Source organism: Rhincodon typus, chromosome 25, assembly GCF_021869965.1.
Source record: "Rhincodon typus isolate 14 chromosome 25, sRhiTyp1.1, whole genome shotgun sequence".
Taxonomy (NCBI): domain Eukaryota; kingdom Metazoa; phylum Chordata; class Chondrichthyes; order Orectolobiformes; family Rhincodontidae; genus Rhincodon; species Rhincodon typus.
Window position 1 is genome coordinate 29900314 of NC_063356.1, and position 5240 is coordinate 29905553.

General features: G+C 41.0%; 1 protein-coding gene across 3 annotated transcripts in view; it reads right to left on the minus strand.

The window, feature by feature from the left end:
- LOC109912145 (innate immunity activator protein-like) overlaps positions 1 to 4560 on the minus strand; it is a 92103-nt gene extending 87543 nt beyond the window's left edge. The window contains exons 1-2 of one of the 3 annotated variants that reach the window (XM_048612298.1): positions 1799 to 2449; positions 709 to 866 (exon numbers count right to left, since the gene is read on the minus strand). The gene's annotated coding sequence lies outside the window, so the exon portion shown is untranslated. Of the gene's footprint in view, positions 1 to 708; positions 867 to 1798; positions 2450 to 4457 lie in introns of those variants that run through there. The other 2 variants (XM_048612297.1, XM_048612300.1) reach the window with 2 other exon arrangements.
- Positions 4561 to 5240: the final 680 nt, after the last annotated feature.

Consider the following 5240-nt stretch of genomic DNA (forward strand, 5'->3'; position numbering starts at 1 on the left):
AATAGGTGGGAGGAAGAACAGGTTAGGGAGGCAGGGACGAGCTGGACTGGTTTTGGGATGCGGTAGGGGGAGGGGAGATTTTGAAGCTTGAGAAGTCCACATTGATACCATTGGGCTGCAGGGTTCCCAAGCGGAATATGAGTTGCTGTTCCTGCAACCTTCGGGTAGCATCATTGTGGCACTGCAGGAGGCCCAGGATGGACATGTCGTCTGCAGAATGGGATCCCAAAACCAGCCCAGCTCGTCCCCGCTTCCCTAACCTGTCCTTCCTCCCACCTATCCCCTCCTCCAACCTCAAGCCCCACCCCCATCTCCTACCTACTAACTCATCCCACCCCCTTGACCTGACTGTCCTCCGGACTGATCTATCTCCTCCCTACCTCCCCACCTACACTCATCTTTACTGGCTCCATCCCCGCCTCTTTGACCTGTCTGTCTCCTCTCCACCTATCTTCTCCTCTATCCATCTTCTATCCGCCTCCCCCTCTCTCCCTATTTATTTCAGAACTCCCTTCCCCTCCCCCATTTCTGAAGAAGGGTCTAGGCCCGAAATGTCAGCCTTCCTGCTCCTCTGATGCTGCTTGGCCTGCTGTGTTCATCCAGCTCTACACCTTGTTATCTAAGCTCAGCTGTGTTGGCAACAGTGCAGATACATTATACTTCAGGATTTCTAGGCTATCAGGAGAAAATTCAGCTCAATGTTCTCACATTTAGTCACTGTCCAGTGGCTCCTACTAGGAACGGCATGTACTTGGACATCATGTCAAGTTGCATATGAACAGTCTGCTGGTATTGATCCTCTCGGCTTGCATGAAGAATTGTCACTTGGGTGAGGAACTACCCAATGACTGATGCTTGGTAAAAGTCTGTAGAAACAGGGGGAGAGAAGTGCAGTGAAGTAGGGGAATCTGGAAGAAATACAGAAAAGGAACACCCAGAAATAAACTTGTAAGAATCCAGCACTGCGTTCTACGAATTAGGTGAGAAAATATAGCTGTTTAATAGATTACAAGGGAAAATGACATTCTTGCAATTTTATTGTCAATGCTCTGATCCCACTTCACTACCAAGTTCCAGATTAAACAACCAAACTCTCACAATATCAGGATTAAAGAATTTCTTTATCAGTGGATGGAATAATGATGGAAGCACAATACCACACCTCACAGAGACTGAGTTTTCATCCAGGGGCTAAGGAAAAACTGATACTGTTCACTTTTCCTCACTGCCTGTAAGGTTCCTATCAAGCGATCAGAGAGGCCAGTGCCTGCAGGCAGTGTCCCACTGCTACTTGAATAACTACTTTATGATGATCACCATCAACTGATATCACAGTTGATAGATAAGTCATGCACGATGTGACATATCTTCAGGGCTTTTCTAAGGTCAGGTTTGCTGGTAATTTTTTAGTGCCATTAGTACTCTGCGAAATCAGGCTCCACGTAACCCATCACCCATAATAAGCAGTCTCCGAAATAAAACAAAAAGCTATTGTACTTACAGCGAAACTTCAAACAGCCAGTCACTTAACTGACCATTATCAAGAATCTCACATCTATTTTGAGGACCTGCAACAGTGCTGCTCTAACTAAACCTTTTTCGCAGAAATATGTACTATTACTGCTTATAAATACACACACATTGTTATATATAACTGTAAATACCGAAACATGTCAGGTCCTATACTGACTTGAGTATGGGTTAGTTTGTTTTTTTTTCAGATTCTCGATGAAAGACAACCTCTTTAACAAGTAAACAAGCCTGACTGCACAACGTCTAGGAGGCATACAGCGCTTACCTGACACTCTTCTGAAAACAAGTGAAAATTTGCGGTCAATTGATGTAAGCTCGTTTTCAGGAATAAAACAGTCACATTGGAACACACAGTTGTTCATGCGTTGCATCTCAACTTGTCTGCTTCTAAGGACATCTGTCTCTGGAATATACTGATTCAGGAGAGGGAGAAGGAGCCCGAAATATGTTTGCCATGCATATAAAATACTGCTTGCGTGCTTTAGCGGGACAACAAACCAACTGCCAAACGTACTGAATAATTTCATTCAAATTCAACAACTCGCCAGAAAAGTATTCTCTCGTATGAAACATCAGCAGCAAAACTCTCCTGCTCCCCCACTGAAAATCCACTGATCCGCAAGGACGAAGAGTTTAAGCGTTGAATAAGGTCCTTCAAGCAGTACTTAAGTCCCCTGGGGAGCATTTTTTTTTCTCATTTAAAGTAGATTGTACGATAAAATAAAAATAAACCAATGATATCTAGAACGATTTTGGAAGTTTTTCTTGCGTAGGAATGTTTTGTTTGCTGTGGTGCAGGGAAGACGGTTGCAGGAGGAATTATACTTGAGCAGAGAATCATTGCCAACATTTGCAACACAAATTCCGTCCGTGGGTATAATACTTTCGCTCCAGCAGCTTCACAAACTTTTCCATGTATTCGCGCAGCAGGAATGGCAGAAGTGCCAATTTGCGCGGACGAATATAGTAGTCCTTCAGAAACCTACTCCTGGCACTTTGACCAGTCTCTGACCTACTGTATGTTCAATGATAAAATAAAACAGCGACCCAATTGGTCCAAATAATAGTTTCGAATGGGTGTGAGGGTAGGGGGTGAGGAAATTCCAGGAGATGAGCCAACTAAGTATCACAGTTCTTTATTCGCGGTGACACAAATAATTGTCCTAGCAACATGCTTTCACTGAAGGTTGTGTAATAACTAAGAGCTTTTATTTTAGAAAAAGCTGACTACCCTGAAATGTATAATTTGTCACAATTGTTAATTTATTTTAGTAGAGAACATTTGGGTAATAATGGTTCAGTTGTGAGAAACTGATTATCTAATTGTAAAATAAACTTTCCAGAATGTTTTCTTTTAACGTGGAGAATGGAATTGAAGCCAATTTGGGAATTTGGCTGCAATGTTGTGTCTTCATCGACCCTTGATCCCCTGCTTCCATAGAAAACGTTATGAAGCATTTGTTGTACCTAACACACTTGTCAGTTATGAAATCATATTGAAAAGATTCAAAGTAATGAGGCATTCAAATGGAAAGAGAATGACAATTTGATTTTAAATATATAGACTGTTCATATATAATACATATTTATTGATTAGTCAGTGTGTCTTAAGAAAGGTGATCACAAATAAAGACCATTCTCGTGAAGTTGTAAAGAAATTTGTGAATGTATAGATGATATTAAAGCTATTAATTATCTTACAGTTATTAACAGCAGGGTGACTAAACAGAGCAAGTGCTTTCAAATTTAAAAAAAATGTCCTTTCAATGGAATTTAATTTTTGAATGATCTGTTCTTGGGCAAAGTTGGATCAAAGAACTGGGCTTTTTGCAGGATATGCAGAAACATATTCCATAAAAATACATTGTATGGGGACTTTGGATTTAAATTTCTGAAACCAATTCTGAATGCCTGTCAGAAAGAATATTCTGCATGTTGCAAATACACGTATTATATATATATATATATATATATATATATATATATATGGTTATCAGGCTTTAGCCTCACTTGCAGTCACCAGGCAAGTTGAAGGGAATCCAAATCAAACATCCTATTGAAGTTAACACAATTCAGTGAAGGAACACACGTCTGATTCATTACTGCACCAGAGTGTAGTGGCTGCTGGGGCATTGAATAAATTTATTGAGGAGATAGACAGATTGTTAATTAGTGATGAGTCGAAGGGTTGGGGACTGTGGGCAGGAAAAGCGGAGCTGAGACCAAGATGAGATCAACCATTCTCGTATCAAAGAGCGGAGCAGACTGGCAGGGTTGAATTCCCCACTCCTGCTCCTATTTCTTATGTTCTATTTACTACCCATAAGGAAAGTTGTGGAGGACGATGGTTTCGGAGCAGCAGTCGTCTTACTTAATGGTCCATGATGACCTTCTCCTGCCTTGATACTGCAATATTCCAACACTTACTGTGCCTCTGCTCTGCCATTGTCCATTGAGTTGGATTGACCAGTTCCTACATCAACTTACAATTGAATCCTGGAATTCAGATTTCCACTTTAAAAGAAGCCTATTGGTTGGAGTGGATAGGTTTTTTTGCACTCTCAAAGGCAGCATCTTTTAAAATGGCATGAGTTACAATAAAATATTGATGCCCCAGTAAAACCTTAACTATCCTTTTTCTTTAGTAAGCCTGTGTATCTCCTCTCCAGAACCCTCTTGTCCTCTAATTAGTTTAAAGTCCTCACCGCAGCCCTAGATTTTCAATTTGCCAGGACACTGTTCCCAGCATGGTTCGAGAGAAGCCTGCCCCACCAGAATAGCTCTCTTCTATCCCAGTACGTCAAGTGTCTCATGAATTGAAGCCTATTCATCACACACCAATCTTGATTTAGCCTATGCCAGATTTCCCATCACTCAGGTAGTTAGCCCAAGATTATTACCTTGGAGGTTTTCCTTTCCCTTACCCTTCAAAGTTTTCCACAGGAAACTCCTTTCTCATCTTTTCAATATCAGTGGCACCAAATGGATGACAACAACTGGATCGGTCACCTTCCACTCCAAGTTCTTCTCCAGCCCTGAGGTGATCTCCTTAACATCAACTTCTAGGATGAACTGCTGCAAAAATATACCAGAAAGAATATGCCTATTATCTGGAAGGTGTGAGGAATTGAGGGTTATATATTAAAAGTAGCCATGGGAACAAGACAAATGATCTTGGAATTCAGAAGATTGAGGGGGGATCTTATAGAAACATATAAAATTATGAAGGGAATAGATAAGATAGAAGTAGAGAGGATGTTTCCACTGGCAGGTGAAGCTAGGACAAGAGGGCATAGTCTCAAGGTTAGAGGGAGCAGATTTAGGACTGAACTGAGAAGGAATTTCTTCACCCAGAGGGTTGTTAATCTATGGAATTCCTTGCCCAGTGAAGTAGTTGACGCTACTTCAGTAAATGTTTTTTAAAAAAAGGTAGATTTTTTTTGAACAATAAAGGAATTAAGGGATACGGTGAGAACACGGGTAAGTGGATCTGAGTCCACGAAAGGATCAGCCATGATCTTATTGAATGGCGGAGCAGGCTCGAAGGGCCAGACGGCCTACTCCTGCTCCTAGTTCTTATGTTCTTATGTGAATACTCATCATAGTCAATTGCTGTAATTACATTGTACCTTATTCACCAGGCATTAACATTATGCTGATGCCACAGTTATTTATAATATTAATGACTTGGATAGTGAATGTGAATA